This window comes from Topomyia yanbarensis, chromosome 2, assembly GCF_030247195.1.
Source record: "Topomyia yanbarensis strain Yona2022 chromosome 2, ASM3024719v1, whole genome shotgun sequence".
In the NCBI taxonomy this organism is placed as follows: domain Eukaryota; kingdom Metazoa; phylum Arthropoda; class Insecta; order Diptera; family Culicidae; genus Topomyia; species Topomyia yanbarensis.
The window spans coordinates 89,367,641-89,387,702 of record NC_080671.1 but is presented as its reverse complement, the minus strand read 5'-3'; the positions used below and the strand labels follow the sequence as shown (position 1 = coordinate 89,387,702).

At 36.4% G+C, this 20,062-nt stretch overlaps 1 protein-coding gene across 5 annotated transcripts in view; it reads left to right on the top strand.

Moving 5' to 3' along the window:
* The window catches only part of LOC131678795 (GTPase-activating protein skywalker), a 190,423-nt gene that overhangs the window by 142,983 nt on the left and 27,378 nt on the right, over positions 1 to 20,062 (top strand). The gene's annotated exons all lie outside the window — the stretch shown is intronic.

Here is a 20,062-nt window from a genome sequence, read left to right as displayed (position 1 = left end):
GGGGAAACCGACGTCATTTCGCCGGGGGAACACTCGAATTCAATTGGTCTTGTTTGAGTTAATATTTATCGCTGCGATATATTTTTTTTGTCCAGTCGAAGAACGATCGTTACTCGTTTGGGTTTGAATTTCGTTTTCAGACTGTCCCACTTTTTCGAATGAATCTGTTTCTGAGTTAAAAACTGTGATTCAGAATGTATTTGTCGGAAAGTTAGTTTGAATTACGGAATTACAATTACAGATTTCACGGTATACGTTATACAATAGAATTCTAACAAAAAGTCAATATTAATGAAATGTTGAAAAAATTGTCTATTACATTCAACTACACATTATTAAAACAAGCAAAGTTTTCGAATAGGCGCCCGACAAGTTAAATTTCTGAACTTCGAAAATGTACTGTTAGCATGCAGACCAATAAAAATTCAAAATAATGATTGGAACAATATTTGTTTACATTAGATACATACACTGCCAGATCGGAATGCCGATGTCAATCAATGCACGCAATAAAATATCCACTCGCGAAACACGATATGGCAGGCATCAGCCGAGGTCGATTTAAGCAATAAAAGAAACTTTCAATCGATTTCCACGAGAGCATCCACAACCCGTAAATAAACAAAACTTTATTTATATGTCTCAACCTCGTAGTGTAGAGCACTTTCGCAACAGTTGTAGAAGTAGTAGTAGTATTAGTACAGGAAGATCGCATCAAAATTTCTGGACGCGCATTTCTCACAACGTGCACTTCACACGAGAAATGAATAAAATATTATGAGTTCACTCAGGAGAGAACTGCGGAATCAGTTATTGTTGATTCGTTGATGGATGGATGGCCGGTCGTTTGAAACAAGTATACAAAACACAAACTCGTGAGGGTTACATCGAAGGCGTTTGATTAGATAAGCTCCAGTGCGCGGAGGACTCTGTCACATGCACGGGGTTAATATAATATTAACATCCAGTTGCTTATTGGCAATATACACAAACTGCCGCGTTAATAATAGATTGTCTCACAAAACAACTTCATTCTTCAAATTAGTTAGAATGTCAACTTTACAAAGGCTAGATCATTTAGAAATGGGACACATTACCGTGTATTTTTTAACCTTTCTTGCAATCAGAAAAGTTTTCTAAGGATGAATCAAAGATAATAACATTTTACTTCATGAAAATAACTGAATAATAATAATTCTATACTAATTAGAATGTATACAAAATGAGTTATTGAACAAAACGTATTTTACACCTTGTTATATCAATCTTAATAATAATAGTAATGATTACAGCAAGGACGTATGACAATGGACTCAAGTTCATCCCAAAGTTGCTGAAACCATCAAATTATCCTCAGTTCCACTGAGTAATCTCTTTAAAATAACGATGAATATGATATTTCAGTTTATTAGCACGGCATTTTGTGTATATTGCCAATTTGGTTTGAGTGGGGCAGGGCTTGATTTCGTATGGGACAACCAGCAGCGTTTTTGTGTCAGTTCCATGAATTAGAATCTAATTCAAAGATCTGTCACCAAAACGCTGGTTGTCCCATGCAAGAACAGGGGAATAAGCTTCCCCCAACAAAACCAAAATTTATTGAAGAAACAATTAGTTGATGCTGACGAATTTAGTTAATTATTACAATAATTGTTTTGGAAGTACACTGTCTGATCAACAAATTGAGAACATATTATTTTAATTATCCTAAAGACTTTTGCAAAATTTCTATGTGAGTGTTTTCATATCGGTAATTTATTAATTAAAAATTATTGATTTGATTGGACAACCATGGAAATCGAAATTTGTAACTGATATCTGTCTGGATCCCATAGTTTTTTTTATTGCGATGATATCGGTTTTAACTGTAGTCATTCGCCTCTTTTTTTGGTTAGAAAAATCTCTTCAGAATAATCTTTAACCCTGTATGCAGGGTTGGGATTCGAGCCCAGGTGAGCTGCGTACAAGGTAATCACTTAACCGACTACGATATCCCTACCCTCGTGAATCCCATAGTTGTCCAATCAAATTAAAAGTAATTAAAATATCTACATGAAAATACTTATATACAAACTGAGTACTGAAACTAACGATAACCCTCAGGTCTCACATTATTTTAAGGTTACTTTTGAAGGGATGTATTCAAATGTAGATTAGTGACAATTTTTCGAACGGGATGCGAAGTTTGAATAAAAAAAAATGCGCTATCTTCAATATTCCCTGAAAATGTGTTTTTGGACAGCGTTCAAGTTGAGACGAAAACTCATTATGATTATTAACGAGAAAAATGAAGAAAAAAATCGTTTCTGTTTGTCTCTACCGTTCATTAACAACGTAAACCGAAATTTGAAAATTTTTAACCCCCCCTCCCCCTAGTAGACCTTAGTAGACTTTTATCAACCCCCCCTTCCTCCCCGAAAGTATACGTAGACTTATCAATTTTTTTATTTGCAGGAAATGTGAACTTAGCAAGAAGCACATTATAATGTTCAAATAAAAATTAAACGTTCAGATTCATTTCAAGCTTTTTAAATATTAAGGACAAAAACACACATCGATCAAAAACGATTTTCACATTGGTTTTTTATCTATGATGGATTAGATCAATTAGTACCAATTCAAGGGAATTTAAAATCGAAATTTTTTTCTCCGATATACAAAACTCAAATTTCGAATATTACAAGTTGCTTACAACCTTGAGAAAGGTTTCCGTTTTAATTTCGCTATACTATCAGTTGGACTTGAAAAAATACCATGTAGTATGTAATATAATACAAGTGTAAATTTACTTTCGAACGTTTGTGTACCGGAATACTTCTTTTCAAAGTTAGTCAGTCGAGTATATGTAAAAAGATATATTGCTATGACTAGCTAAAATTTTGGCCGAAGTGCGATCTACACTAACTGTGCAGAATTGCTAAACTTACAAGCACTTTTTGAGCCTTACTGGTGCATTCAAAATTATTAAATTATAAGAAACAATTACAAAATAATATTGCCGATGTGTACTATCATCTAGACTGAAATATTAAACCAAACATGCATACAAATTTCACTTTTCGTGAGCAAATTTCAATATTCCTACGATAAAAAGATAATCTAAATTATCTTATTTGATTAAGGGAACGAAACTATTGAAATCTTCCCAAAAATATTTATTTTTCTTATGTAATTAATAGTCATATCACCTGAGAGTATTATCAAAGCATAACTCCGAATATTTTCGAAGTTATCAAGACGTAAAATTCAACGGGTGCTTAAAGGTTTTGAAATCAGTGTAAATGATTGCAAGAGAAACTGCACGAGTAAACACTTTGTTGTAGTAGTTAAACTACACTACTGCTTTAACCACCGAACTGAATAAATAAAAACTAAAAAAATTAATCCACTTTTTGTTGAAAATCGGGCTTTTTTGTTACAATTGTGGTTTTAATGCTTAATTTTGACCATTTTTGAACAGACGGCGCCGGTGGTTGAGTGGTAAGCGTGACTGCCACCCATCTCAGTTGGTCTGGGTTCAATCCCAGCCGAGGTCGTTGAGATTTCTCTGAGGTGAAAAAATCGGTGGTCACGTCTTCCTTTGGAAGAGAAGTAAAGCCGTTGGTCCCCTGTCCATGAGTTGATAGGTCGATATCTAGTCCAGATAGTGGAGTCACCTCTCTGATATCGGTCCTTAGCTTCGTAGCGGAAATAAGCTGATGGAAGATAACTTGAACATGAAGAAGAATTGCACCCCTTCAACTAAAACCCCTTCAACTAAAACCCCTTCAACTAAAACCCCTATACTTGCTAGCAAATATCCTCCTCCCGTGATACTTGTGGAGTGCGCAGTAGTTACTACTGTAGTATATACGGACTCTAGCAAAAGCAAATATCGGACTAACATTCCTTTCCTTTCCTTTCGCGAACTACGTTCGGGCCTGGCCGATTTTGGATTAGCAGGAATTGCACATTGAAAGATGTTTCGCTACTCACAATCATAATCATCTACTGATTCCCTGCGCAGCTAGTCTAAATCGATAATCGATAGATCGATAACGGATTAGAACCCAGGGATAGTCGCACAAGCTTAAGCTTAAGAAACCTCACAATATTAACAAAAAAGTGTGTACGAGAATGCATGTAACTTTCGTAAACATTTTCCGTAAATGTCACAAAACAAAAAAATATCGCAATCATTCGAGTACTAAATAGTGCTGAACACTAAAATCGATTTTACCAGATCGATCTCTTTCATATAAAAAATATCGATGTTGTCAAACATCGATCCTTAAAGATCGGATGAAAAAAATAATTTTGTTCGGCGAACGAAAATGAAATCGTGCGCCTAACGAAATATTCGTGACAAATACAAACATTTGGCAAAATAACGAAACATTTCGTTTCAATCACGAAAAATAGTTTCATTTTCTATGATGACAATGTACACTAAATATTTTAAATTACGAAAATTTTCGTTCATCACGATCGTGAAATGAACGAAATCGAAACGCTTCGTTGTAGAAAACGACGAATGAATTCGTGCATGGTACAATAATTTTCGCTCTATTTACGAATTTATTTTATCAGTGCACAGTGGTTTTTTTCGCCCAAATCGTGCAATCTATTAATTACGCCTGAATCGTTAAATTTGGATCAGTGACGTCTGTGGAGGAATTTGGTGACACTATAAGCCCTAAAAGTGAGATATAATTACTAACTTTCTTGCAAGTGCATATATCACAATTATGTATTCGGCAAAGTTGCCAACAACTTTGCTGAAGACACTAAGTCTTTATCTTTAATATCTTCGACATAAAGGCTGGCTGTTTGTGGATGATCCCTTTGAAGCCAATTCAATAATATAACGGGAAAACGGCTGAGTTTACGTCAATATTGTTTTCAGACTACTCATCAAAAATAGCAAGGTTTATCATTTGCTGCTACGATTTTCGTGATTAATCCTCATATCCGTGAGATTTCCCCAACTAATTTTTTTTGTAAAAGAAATGATCTAACGTCTTTGGAAAAGTTGTGTATATTGTTTTCACGAATATCTCTGTTGAATACAAGAAGAGCAATAACTTTTGAACGGGCGAAAACGGGCAGCCAGCTCAAATTGCAAATAAAAATGCTACATCAGCACTATGAAATTCAATAGAGTTCATTTGTCTATCGTTGTCTCCAGTAGTTATAGATGATTTGAAACAAGAATTGTTTTTCAAAAAATGTCAAATATCTTCGAAAACACTCGAGATATGAAAAATTATGCGTTAATAAAAACTGTGTATTTTGACCTTTGAAATAACTTCGTAGAATATATGAAATCCGTAGAAATAATAATAAAAAAGATATTTAAAAAAATATTTCTGGGTCATCCAAAAATAACGAGCTATAACTTCATAAGCATTAAACAAAGAGACTTCTTGTATTCAACAAAGATGTTCGTGAAAGCAATCTACACAACTTTTCCAAAGACGTTAGATCATTTCTTTTACAAAAAAAAAAATTAGATGGGAAATCTCACTTATATGAGGATTAATTACGAAAATCACCTTTACTAATTTTACCAAAAATTACCAAATAACTTCTACGTTGCAAGAGATTGACCAATAATCTCTTCTGAAAAGATATGTATCTTGATAAGACGAACATCTTTCTTAAACATGCTGAGGCTCTATCTTCGATATTTAAGAAGTTATGTTGAATAAAAGCTTTTATGGGGTCGTTCACAAATGACGGTCAATAAGTTCGAGTGTACTATAAATAGAGATTTTTGGTCTTCAGTAAAAATGTTCGCAAAAACAAGTTCTTTGACACTTCTGAATACTTTATCATGTTTTTCATACTTTGAAAAAATTTGTAATAAATATCTTACTTCAAGGGGGATTAATCACTATAACTATATCGTCAAAATAAAGGTCTTGGATCATCATAAAACATCCCAGAAGACATCATTGCTGTATGCTTTACCGTTTTCGTGTGAATACTTTTTGCGCATTTTTGCGAACAACACCACTGTGCAGTGGTTCCAGTTTATATGAGTATTTATTGTATGACTGCAATTCTTCACTCGTAACTCTGGAACCAGATGTCGGATCAGAATAAAATTCAATTGCAATCTATGCCTTTCATTTGAGATTAAGTTTGAGAAAATCGGTTCGGTCATGTCCGAGTAACCAATGTGCAATCGTTTATATGGGAAATGCACGTGTGATCGGATTCTTTTACTCATACCTCCGGGACCAATATTTCGTTCAAATGAAATTCGGTAAATCAAATTGAATGGTACACCCTTCATTTAAGACTAGTATCGTGAGAAATGTGTCAGAAATATATGAGTGATAGGTGTGATTTCGAAACTTGGTCATTTCCTCGGATCTTCCGGAATCCTCAACGATTCTCAATGTGGCCAAAGAGGCTTTGGTTTGCAATTAAATTTTGGGGACCATTAATGCAATTAAGAACTCATTTCAATTAGTTTTACATCATTCAGATATAATTATTATAATGGTTCATACGGGAATTTCGCATGTGATCGCGTACTTCAACTCGTAGCACAGGAACTAGAACTCCGATTCCAATGGAATTCAATAGCAGGCAATAGGGATGCTGTAGCTTTCATTTGAGACTAAATTTGAGAAAATAGAGCCAGACATCTAATTCGATGAATTCAATTCAGGAACTTTGCCGCTTTCCCTGATCTTCCGGTTCCGCCGAAGGTGTTCTAGGTGGTCAATGTGGGTTTGATTGGGCATCATCAGTGAGCTGAAGCTATAAATCCAAGCAATTTAAAACACATTTTATGAAGTTTTCCATCGTTTAGATAACATGCTGATACCGATTTATATGGCAATTTCATACGTGACCACACTCTTCAACCCGTAACTCCGTAACCGGAAATTAGAATTCAATGAAATTCAATAGTGTTGTACTTTTTATGTAAAACTATGTTTGATGAAATCGGTCCGGCCATCTCAGAATAACCGATGGTGCATATGTTGGTCACATACATACATATACACACAGACATTTGCCGAACTCGGCGAATTTAGCCGAATGGTATAAAAGACTCTGCTCTCCGGGCGTCGGGTAAAAAGTCGATTTTCAGAGTGATTTACTCTTCAGTGGTGAAAATAGCGTTGAAGCAACTACCGAACTAGTCACACTCTATGTTGACGAAGTTGTTGAATGTAGCAAATTGTCACAACGCAATAAAATTGTTTGGACCATGTTTGTAGACAGCCAGGAAGACTGGATCGGGGGGGAAGGGGGATCGATGGTCGGAGGTCACAAAAACGGCGAAAATGGTGGCCAGTTGCTTCAAGCGAGACTCCAACCTCTCCGTCCGAGATGTCACAAGCAAACTCGGAGTGTTGTCTACAACCGTACATCGGGCTAAAAAACGAATCGAAGTATTTACTTACAAGAAGGAGGTGACTACAAATCGTGACGATATGGAAAACATGTCGGCCAGAGAACGATCGGGGAAGCCGTACATGAAGATGCCGACGAAGTTTGACTGGATTTGGCATCTTTCCATCACGGAATAAAAGACCATGGAGTGGCATGCCGCGAGCAACGTCCAGGTAGTGTCCAAGAACAGGAATCCTCCCAACATGTCAGAGCTCCGCTCAATAGAAAACTATTTGGCAATGATCAAGCGGAACCTTGGTAAGATGCGGAAGACAGTTGACAGCAGGATACAGTTCAATGCAAACTGGTGTTCTGCGGTGTGGAAAGTGACCAAGGAGGCTGTGCAAAACTTGATGGAACGAGTCAAATGAAAGGGCCTGCAATTCGCATTCGCTAAAAAGGAAGCATGAGTCTTGGCTTGAGTTAATATTTTTTCTTCATTCTGTATGAATTGAACTTGCAAAAGAAGCATGATTCAATTTTTTAATAAATAGGTAGACCGATTTACACACATTCTTGTTTGGCCAATTTTCGATCGTAACGCGCTTTAAACATGATCGATGTATCCCTAAATTTGCACAAATCGGTTAAAAATTGCAATAGTTATGAGCATTACAATTCTATGGTTATCCATGTAGTACTTGGCAAGTATATTGTCGACCTGTTATGTGTTAACCCATTCAGTTAGTCTGATTGTATTCCGATGGAACAGTGCTGCCAGAGACAGTTTACGTTGACAACGGAAAATGTATTTTTCATATATCTTCGTTATCGTGCAATATTTTTGAAAACTGATGAAACTTATCAATTTAGACTGTCTTTGGCTACGTTTTCCAGGCAATTGGACTATTGTAAATATTCTAGCAGAATTGTATTGAGCATTGGAAGGTAAAAATTGAGCAGCTTCTAGCACTGTAAGGGAACACCTATCTTTATGAAAAAAAGTTTTTCGTGTTTCTTGGTCTCACCGTTTTTTGGGAAAAATAGTTTTGAAACCCTACATGCACTAGGAAAAAGTTGGACATGAAAGGGTTAAACGTTGGACATAACGTCGTTAACTGAAACCATCTGAGCCAGCTGAATACAATCAGGCTAAACGCAATAAATACTGTTCTATATCTTGTATACAACTAACTGTTGCTACAGTGAAATTCAACAGTCCTAGTGATTAGCTCGTTTGTGAGCTAAAAGTTTCATAAACCAAGAGTTATAGCGCTTATTAAACGTAGTTTATAAACAACGTGACCATTAAACATGATTACATTAACTCTTGTTCTTCTAACATAACCCACTCAATAATCAAGTAGAAACACCCAAATTTGACTATTACAGTAGGGGTCATTTCACCGACAGCTAAAACAACCACTCACATACCGACCTGCTGTGCGTGATGTATTCTTCTACTGAAATCTTTATACCGCCACTCACAGCACAAAACGAAAGCCAACAATCGGCCGTCAAGCGTTTTGTTTTTGTTACGCCGCTGGCTGGAAGGAACTGTATGTAATATCCATCTGTTTCGACTCATTTCGTAACGTGAACCGACCATAGTCGGAAAATTTATGGTCAATAGTTTTATTACTCGTCGGTGCACAGCCCCCAGACAGACAAGGGTACCGTTCTAAATAGCATTTTCCTCAAGCGCTGCTGCCTAGAGTAAGATTAATGGCGAACCCGGTTTCGATGACCTTCACTGAAAGTCAATTGCCATGCCAGACATGCACAGGGAATCACGCGTTCCCAGTCGTACACGCCGTTGGGCTACCGAGCGTCTCCATCGGGTTGAAAATAATTGGATCCAATTCAAATTAATCGGACATATATCACGGTGCATTACACATTTTTAATATGTTGTTAAGAATATTTTTGTCAAAATAAGCAGCAATGACAGGAGGGAATGTCAAACTGCCATTCAGGTTTTTATGAACCTATAAATAGCGTAGACGAGTAGATCTTCTATACAGCAGAAGGGGATTTCATGGGAAAATTCACATCTGAAATGCCTCTGCTCAAAGGTGGTGCGAAATATCAATCAAAAAAACAAATTTAATAAATCGCAAGCAACCGAGAAGGATGATCTGCCTTCTAACAAGATATATATTTTGGCAAAGCATCTGCCGAATTGATGGTAAGTTGAAAGGGGACGTGACAGGTTAGCAAAATATTGGCATAATTAATGCTTATTAGGTGACAAAATATACACCTACGTGATTTGTTTTCCGTCTTTTAGTTGTTATTTAGGATATATTGGATTGTACATCAATATGCAAAATTAAATGTATACAAAATCGAAAAAATTGTTATTTTTCGTCAAAAAACTCCAAACACACCCGAACCTGCTAATTAAAACCCACGAAACTTGTTCGTTTATATGATTCGAACAAAAAACAGTCACCTGATTGCTATCATTATACATACGTATTTTAAACGAACAGATGAAAACAAAGAAAACAAATCAGCGTTCTTAAATGTCCCAAAATATCTATGAGCTCGGGAAAAGAAATAGCACGAACGAGTATTTCGAGCTCAAATATCTTCCTATTCAAACCTTTCCGACACAATGGAAGGATATCATTAAAGACTGGGTTGCTTTATTAGATGCCAGCCAGAAAATAATAGATCCGCCTGGAACGCCTTCCCCGTTATCGCAAATGCCATCTCAGGGAAAACGCAGCACCCAGGCCAGAATACCGGGAAAAAGTAATTTGAAAAGGAAAGTCGCAATCAACTGGGATGTTGTCAGGGATGCTGCCGCAGAGCAAATTTAGTTCATGATTAAGCTGATTGTATTAACTTTCAGCGGATTTGGAAACCTATCTGTTTAGCTGTTGTTTTTACGAAAAGCTATACATACTAGGCAAACGATGGGCGGATCCGGTGTAGAAAGAAATGTTGTGATCCGATCTGGAAAACCTATTGTTTTTAATAAAACAAAATTAAAAATCTCTCGAAAACTAGTACATTTCTGATTTTTTTATGGATTATTATCATTTATGGATGATCCCTTAGCACTATATTCTGTGATAAATTTACAGTTTTTTCTGTCAATTAGTATGAAAATTAAAAATATAGATGTCGTTAGAAAAACTTTTTTGCTGAAAAGTTCTGCAATCGCATTCAAGTTTTGCTGCAATTAAAATTTTCAACATAAACTTTTGTTTTTGTGATAAACACACTACACACATTTTTTTCAGTGCATATTTTATTCGTGCAGAAGTATTCATTCCACGTAACTCGTTCTCAAATACTTTTACTGAATAGAATATGGTAATCGCATATTTTTTTGAAAATGCTGCATGCAAAAACTTTTACGATATTTTAAAAAAAATGCTCTTGACGCGAAAAGATCTCATTGACTGTGGAAAATGTTTAGTCTTCCACTTCGGCGAAACGTGGAATCGGAATCGAAAAAAGGAAGAACCGGTCACGAAATTAAAAAATGTTCGGATGGATCTTTTCTTTACCAAATTTCATCTCGGTCCAGATTATCGTATGAATGTTAGCTTCAGGGCAAAAAAGATGATGCATAAAATTGCTGCATTCACCACAGTCTGAAATATTTGAAAATACCCAGCCGGTTAATGCAGCAATTATATGGAAAATGTGTATCTTTTACTTCTTTATCCATATCCTGAAACTAAAATTCATACGGTAACCCGGACCGAGATGAAATTGTATATCACCCATTGGAAAATCATTCAATATCAGTTTTAACCTTCCGGTACACGCGCTAGTACACAGAGCGCACGTCACTCAGGAAATCAAGCGAAAGCGTCTTTGAACACCAGCGCCTACTCGTTCAGTGAGCCATTCACGCGACTTCAGGAGGGCCAGAAATAAAGTTTTCAAAAGTGTATAACTTTTGCGCGGGTGCTTATGGACAAACAATTTTACTTTAGTTTTGTAGGTGAAACCTAGTCCTATCAGAATAATTGATTGCATAATTACAATTTTTGCCGATAGTGAAGTTACACGGGTTTGAAAACATGCCAAAATTACATCAAAATTAGCTATAAGTCTTTGCACAACATTCATAGCTATCTGGTCTCTTCGGAAAAGTTGTGCGTCTTGTGATGATAAAAAATACCTTAGAACATTGTTAACGCGAAAAATCAGAAATAAAAAAGTTATAAGTAAAAATAGGAAATGAAGGAGTTCACTGTAGAGAACTTCTCATAACTCGATTACTATGAGTGACAGAGACAACATGTCTTCTGCAAAATTTATAAATATACTCACCTCTACAACTTTGTCGAAGACAGCCAAGCGCTATCTCTTTCACTTCAAAGTTATATTTTCTGTAGCCTACTATGATCAATTTAAAAAAATAAAATATTGCCAATAGATGGCGCTTTTTACACACACAAACATAGTAGAATATGTGAAATCGCTAATATGGACAGTTTTGACTCTAATGAATTAAGTACCTCAAAACGCTGTTTTGAGCCACTGTGCAGTGAGTCGAATGTGGTTTAGTCCCGTTCGACTAAACAACATTCGACTAATGCTACTCCGTAGAAATGATTGCAGGCTGAACGACCAGAATGGAGAAAAACTTAGTTGTACTCTAATTAGAATTTACTATATTGAAATTAATCCTGTTGTTTATTCTTGCATTTACAATATTTATAAAGATTACCTAAACATAACATGTTTATTCTACGTATCTTTTTATAATAAATGTGTTCATGATATTTGTGTACGCGGTTCTTTGACGAGACAAGAGGTTTCTGCATACAAAACAAGCCGTGCAGTAAACACTACGTTACGAACAGTTAGTAAGAAACTATGGATTGGAACAATCGGCAAAGACACATGCGACGAAAAATGGACTACAGTTGGAAACTGTTTGTTAGGGTAACTCAAAAAATATTGCATCGTAACGGAGCCAATTAGATTTTTTCAAATAATTTTGCACCGTGATTTTATTTTATTTTGTAGAGCTTAATTCTCCGGAGGGCTCCCTGTCAGAATCACTCACTACAATTCCAGACGAGACGGGAAATGTCACCCACTAAAACATTACGTAAGGCCCACTGCAGCGGGCAGTGATTCTGATTGTTTATATTAACTGTACGGTTTAGATGTGCGGATTTCATGTTCGTGCTTGAGACCGCGTTGATTATGAATGCTATAGCGTTCACTTAATCATCGGGATGTTTTTGTGTTTGCGTTTTTGTGTGGCATAATTGTGCGTGGATTATGGGGATTGCATGTTCACCTTTGTATATCATCGCGAAGGACTCGAGCGTTGGTATGTTACCATGTGGGATCGCGTGTTTAACATATATGTATAAATTCGATTGTATAACCGCGTTACCAGACCCACTGCTCAAGAAACAATCGAAGTTTTATAGCACGCTACAAGTGCAATCTAAAAATGACAAACCCTCCAAAAAATGTTCTAGGAGTGGTTTTCACAAAATAGGTCAAATTTTTGAATAAATATATTGAAAAATTGGTTGTGTATACGACTGTCAGATTTTTATGTATAAGGGTTTTCGGCATGCAGTCTTTAAAATACTGTGGACAGATTTTTACCTTCTCTCCTACGTTTCGACAATGTATTACAATTCCATTAACAAACGTACTGACGTAGATGGTTTAAACCAAACATACGCAGGACTACTTAGCTATACCCACAAAAACAGAAATAAAACAAGAACATCCCCACAAACTATTAACCAACATGAAAACCCCAATTCCCAATACAGACAGACCATTGTGACGTTCTAACCGATAGTGTAGCTTTATTATAATGAGAATTAAATTCACAATTTTAATGCAAAAATTCAGGTTTGTGATCGACATAACAGCATAATTCTAAAAAAAGTAAGCATAATTAATAAATAACATTAATTACAGTAATCAGATGTGCAACAGAGACAAACAAATAGAACATTTATATATTTTCACAAAAAGATCACAGACAAACAGACAGAAAACATTGTAAGTAGACAAAAAATTAAACATATTTCAAACAAAACTTAAAAACGATCGTTGTAGCAATCCCTGAGGAAGACAAAAATACATTGTCGAAACGTAGGAGAGAAGGTAAAAATCTGTCCACAGTATTTTAAAGACTGCATGCCGAAAACCCTTATATATTGAAAAAAAATCTTCATCGACTCTGTACCGTACTGAAAAAAAATCTATTTAAAAAATTTAAAATCGATTTACTAATAAACCCCATCTTTGATTTGTTCTTTACCTACCGTCAAAAATTCAAGATGGGCATTTTCAAGGAAAAAAAAAATTTGAAAAAAACTTTTCCTTGTCCAAACTCAATTTTTTTCAGTGTGTATTTATATCGAAAACTAAACCAATGAAAGTCATAATTATCCCAAAATTCAATATCCCAACTGCTAGTTGCATGATACATGCAAAAAGTATCAGTAACGAATTTGGTACATATTCATAACAAATTTGAATGTAAACTTTCAAATGAGCACAATAATTAATTAACACTAATAGGCTTCTACTTTTACATTTTTTAAAGAATTAGCGCGTTGACGAAGTCGACCGATAAATCGACACACAATGACCTCCGCTGCGAGCAGCGTCCATCAACTCCGCCATTAAGCTGTGGAATAATGGAATAAACTCCGCCATTAAGCTGTGGAATAATGGAATAATGTTTGCAAACACGGCCCACAGCAAAAATCAATTCACATAGTCGGCCATGCCAGCGCGCACAGACCAGTGGTCGTTTGTTTGAGCAGATGTTTAAAAATCTTTTTTTTGAGAGTTGTAGAGCTAGGTTCTCGGAAGGGCTCCCCGTCAAAATCACATACTATAATTGCAGACGAGACAGGCAACGTTGCCCACTAAAACACTGCTTAAGGTTAATTGTAGCGGGCCGTGATTCTGAATGTGATATTCATTGTACGATTTAGATATGTGCAAGCGTAGAGATTTCGCGATCGCGTGTATAATCGCGAAGGGCTCGAACATTTGTACGCTAAAGTTTTTAATCGCTTGTGCGTTTATATGTTGCGTGTGGTAACGTGTATGTAATTTTGCGTGAATAAATTAGATTTTGTAACCGTGTGCCTTTTGCATATTCGCGTGTGTTCTTGGATGATTCCGCATGAACCGTGAATCTGATACATAATATTCGGTGTACGGTTTAGATGCTAGGAGAAAGTAAGATCTTCCATATCACTAGAGTTCCCGGTCATGTCGCCATGTGTTGTCCAGTGGATATAAGAGCTTTCTTTTTTAATTGGTTTAATTGAAGGCATGGACCTAGTCAGTTAATACCAAAAATAGAAACTTCCGGAAGTGACCGATTCAAGATCGTGCGAGCGCGGGAGTTGTTAGATTCACGCTTGAGATCGCGTTTGAAAATTTATAAGCGCTGAGACGTTCACCTGATCACTGGGATGTGATTATGTTTGAGAGATCGCGCGTGTAGGTACCGTGGATGGTCGCGAAGGGCTCAAGCATTTGTACGTTAACGGGTTTGTCACGTGATCTTTCCTCAGAACTAAATAAGAAAATAAAGAAGTAATAATGGAATATTTGTTTAATGACATGAAATCTCTTTAATGGGATTCTTGAATAATAAAAATATACTTAGTTGCTAAATTAGGCAATATCTTCTCACAAACTGAGTTTTATTGCATTCTGAGATGGTTATGACTTTCATTGGTTTAGTTTTCGATAAAAAACGCTGAAAAAAATTGAAAAGTTTTTTTCAAATAACTTTTTTCTTTAAAAGTGTCCAACTTGATTTTTTGACGGTAGATGGGGAACATAATTACCTATCTTGGAACAAATTTTCATCCAAATCAAAGATGGGTTTTTTTAGTAAATCGACTTTAAATTTGTGAAATCGATTTTTTGCAGCGTAGGAGTCGATGAAATTTTTTTTCAATATTTTATTCAAAAATTTGACAAATTTTACGAAAATCACTGCCGCAACATTTTTTTGTGGGATTTGTCATTTTTAAACTATTTAAACCATTTGAAACAAATTGTTGAAAAAAGTTTGACCATTTTCAAAAGACAGTCTAGATTATTTTTGGAAAAACAAAGTATGTAAAGTGGCGTTTTGTGACAAAGTCTTCATGTACAGAAAGTTTCATTAAAATCTTAGAGGGTGTTGCCAACTCTGAATACGATGTAGCGCGAAATTCGTCCAGTATGAACGTACAGCATCACAGTTCAGTTGCGGAAATACACAATAAATACTTCTGTTCTAGCACATCCACCGTGGTTTGTTTTACTTCGGACTGAGCAGATTAATTTCTTTGTTTATTTGGTGCTTGTTTGACCAACTAGGCAATTAATCCACGGGGCATTCGGTCTGCGTGGGGAGGACGCATGGTCTTGTCTGAGAGGAGTGATGACTTCAGTCATGTATGAGGGTAGAGAATTGACCATTCGCGAGAGGTATCGCAGGCCAGTTATCGATTTTCGTCAGTCATAGCAGCACCAAGACTTTTTTTCATATCACTGTCGTGAAATATTGTTTCGTTGTGACCCAAGCGCGTTGTCACTCTTGTTTTTTTCTATTCAAATTTGTGTGTTGCTTTTCCTTCTGCTAATTCGTTTTCTGTAGGAATAATGACTGAATTAACTATATATTCATTCAGAACTGTACTGCCCATAAAAGTATAAGAGTCCCATATTCAAAACAGCAAGCCGAGAAAAACGCTGTTGAAGATTTACATTCTCATTGAGCCATGTTTTGGTATTTTTTTCGACATTTTCTAAACAAACCTGATAATCTAATTTGTACATTGTGATTCAGTGGTGATACAGAATGCAATCCAACATATAACTCATTTTCGACAAAAACCATATGGGACTCTTCTGCTTTTATGGGCAGTATAGTACTGTCAACTATCTCATGTGTTTATACTTCTTTCGTACTTACTTGGTATAACCAGTAGTGGTCATTACATTCGCACGCGAAAGTGATTATTTAGAATCGGCATTCTCTCATTTGCTTAGAATCGGCCTTCTGTTATACTGATTCTACGGGAGTAACTCAGTTTCTATTCCTGTTTTCATATTATTTTTACAGTTTAATATTAATAAAAGCCCCTCTTACGACCAAATCATTATACATGTGTAATTCCAACTATCTTAAAAAATCGTACCTGACACAACAAAAAATTAAGACGCCTGCAAATACCTCTGGTATAAGATTCCGCGTTTTATCCAACCGATCGCTGGGTAAAATAAGCCCCGGCACGATAAAAACCACGAAAAAGTCGTCATGTGATTGAAAAGTGAAGGTTACCGTTTTATTAAAATATAAGCAATAGCATAGTCGGCTAACCGGAGTTGAAGTTACTTATTTGGCCAATCGTATTAATACGACAAATGATACATATCCCAAATTCTCAGAAACCGGCTGCCCAGAGCAATTATTACATGATAACACTATTGGCACAGTTACTAAAAAGTCTCCCCTTCCCGTGATACATGTGGAGATGCAGAGGATTCCTCGATCTCTAGCAGCGACATGTATCGGACGAATATTCCTTCCTTTCCCAGAAGATCTGCATTCGGACGTAGCCGGCGCGGTATTCATCAGCATGCAGAGATCAATATAGATTGCACAATGTGGCTCATAATGTTATTCCCAAGCATTTTGTTCTAATGAACATTTTGTAATCTCAATTGGTTCTGGTTAATAACCAATTGAGATTACAAAATGTGGCGGGCGATCTCTTATGCTTATGCCGAATTTGTTCATGGAAATTGTGTAATAGAAGGTGATAAATATTGATATATAAATTTAAATTGTGTGCGTACTGAATGGATATTTACTTATTGTAGTAAATTTTATTTATTTCATGTTCTTCATATTTCGAGTTTTTTTGTTAACGAGATGGTGTGCTATTTTGAATTCGTTTTTTTAAATTATTATAGAGTTTTCATTTTAGGGTTATTCGCATCTTTTTCATGTTAGGAAAATCTCTTTGGAAAAATCCAACCCTATATGCGTGGTTGGGAATCGAACCTAGGTAAGCTGCATACAAAGCAATCGATTTACCGCCTTCCGAATTTAATGGAGATTGGCGACAATGGGCGTACCAGCAGACTGGAGTCATCATAAGCAAATAGCATTAAACATTTTTTCACCCATCAAAACACCGTAACAGATGCAAGTTTCCATCCATACTCAAAGATGTAGAATGAATTAAAGTGAGCACGATTTGAAGCAAAATTATTCAAAGATTAAGAAGCAACTCTATCTATACGAATGCTGCGTACGTGACAAAAGTCACGAGATTTTTTTTCTGTGCGTGGGTTCGAAAGGGAACTTAACAGAGTGTTGATCTTATTTTCCCCATGTTCCTGTTTCACTCTATACCCAATTAAACCTGTGAGTTGAAGCAGTGCTAACACATTGAAACACATGTGTGTGTGGTGATAAAAAGGACTTGACCCAAATACGAGTGTTTGATATATTTCACTCTAGGTTTATTATTGTACTATTTCTAAGAAGTGAATTGCAAAGATTGCTACCGTTAGATGTGCAATTCATTACTTGTAATAGCAGAAATAGGGTGACACTTTTCCACATGGTTAAAATGGGCAAGTCACTACTTATTTGCAATTATCGATTCGACATTCAGGTGGAAGACCTGTGAATTAGCGTGACATGCTTCGTAGTAATATTTCAATCACTAACCGGAGATTCTACATTCGATCAGCGCAGAATGTCACATTAATTTCAACAACGATTCAGAACGGTGATTTCAGAACATTTTAATGACAGAAAGCTATTCCCTCGGTACCACTGGAGACAACAACAAACAATCTGTGACTCACGCATTCGATCGTTATACGGCACACGCTGGGCTACAGACACGTTGGCGTTAAATATTCAAACAGGTTGAATCTAAAAACGGTACGAATTTGCATAATAACATCGTGCTGAATACAACGTGGAACTCGCGTCGCGGATTGGCTACCGGCAAGCAGGTGTGTCCTATGCACACATGCGGGTCACATCGCCCGATCAGCACGCAGTAAGCCAGCCACTCAGTTCGTCAGATGTGGGTTCTTTGACGTTATTAGTTACAAATTGATGGTCTGTACTGCCGTTCTACGCATAACTGAACGATGTATATAGGGAAACCCGTATAACGTGGGACACTGTGGTGTATGTATAAAACGACAATTTACAGCATGTAGTCTATCGCTGGTCCGTATATGTATAGCTGTGTAAATGAATGTTACTACGGCATGTTGGAGTTGTTGATGCATTGATTGACGGGTGACTACGTAGAAGAATAAGACATGGATTGAAACCCGTTGGAAACACTACACAGAACAAATCAACGAAACGAATCTTACCAGTCAGGTGTTTGACGAGTTTTCGTTTCCTGTTGTTGGATTTTAATAATTATCTGATGGCGTAAACCTGCCTTCCCATACTGCTTACAAGAGACTGACATGAATGAATAACGCTTCATTTCAACCTGTTTAACAAAATAATATTTGTTCATTCTGGAGCTAAACTAAAATTACCATCTCTTTTCAAAAAGTCATGCCCCTTTCCTCAGGACGATTTTACGAGCACTCCCTTCCAGTCTGAGCAACCTTATTTTTCAAATCGGCCATAGAAAACGCTTCTCATTGCCAATGTCATTAAACCAGCAGTAGCGTCCCGAAGAAGCGGTTCTATATTTAGTATATACTGCTCGAATCATCGTAAAAAGCCCAAGTACTTTTGCCAGTATTGTCCATCCCCCTCGTTCGTAGCAATATTTATATGGGGAAGGCGTATCCGCTAGATGGAAACGAGCAGCGAAAAAATGGCATCAATTGCTGAGTGTGATGATACTTGAAAGCACATCGTTTGTTAGTTTATGATGACAGGGGGAGGGGATCAGAAAATGCATATAAATTTATCTTCTAGCCTGGCAGCTTCAAGTAGGTTAAAAAATAAACAAATCTTGGTCAGCAGTATTATTTATACCAAAAATTGGCTATAAATTATATCTCACTAAAGAAAATTCCGATGCTTTTCACTCGACGCTTATGCTGTAGGTCAAATACATAGTTTTAACATGATTGTCTAAATGACTAAACTTGCTTAGACCAACAAAACTTTAATTAAACTCTTAGCTGGTAGATCTTGAAATAAATTACACGGACAGAGCCTGTTCTCAGATTCGAGAACAGCATGGTGTGAATTTTGGAACCTTTATGTTTTAAATACAGAACTGTGAATAAATTTAATATAGTATATTTGGACCCTATCACCGGTTTTTGAAAACCAAATCGGCAAACCATTTCATATGCACGTGCCCACCCGCCTGATAGGATTTAATTAATTAGCTTCTAGCGCGCCAATATTCAGAAATGTACATCACCATCAATTACTGCCGTGTCAGATAAGAATGAAAAGATCAACTCAAAACGCCAACATACTTCCAGGAAACCATGGACCAATTACACGAGTGCCACCTTAATGTGCTTTGCCAATTATAGAAAATGTTTGATTATCTCGGCATAATTCTATCGGCTCGAACTCAAAACAGCCCCTTCTCACTGACTGCTTATGACACATACAAGGTCGTTAAATCTTGGTATAGGGGTTGCATGATTGATACTGGCTTATCAGCACGTCTCGGTAGAGCGGCGAATAACCAATACGTGGAACATTAACCTACTTGTACATGTAACTCCGCAGCTC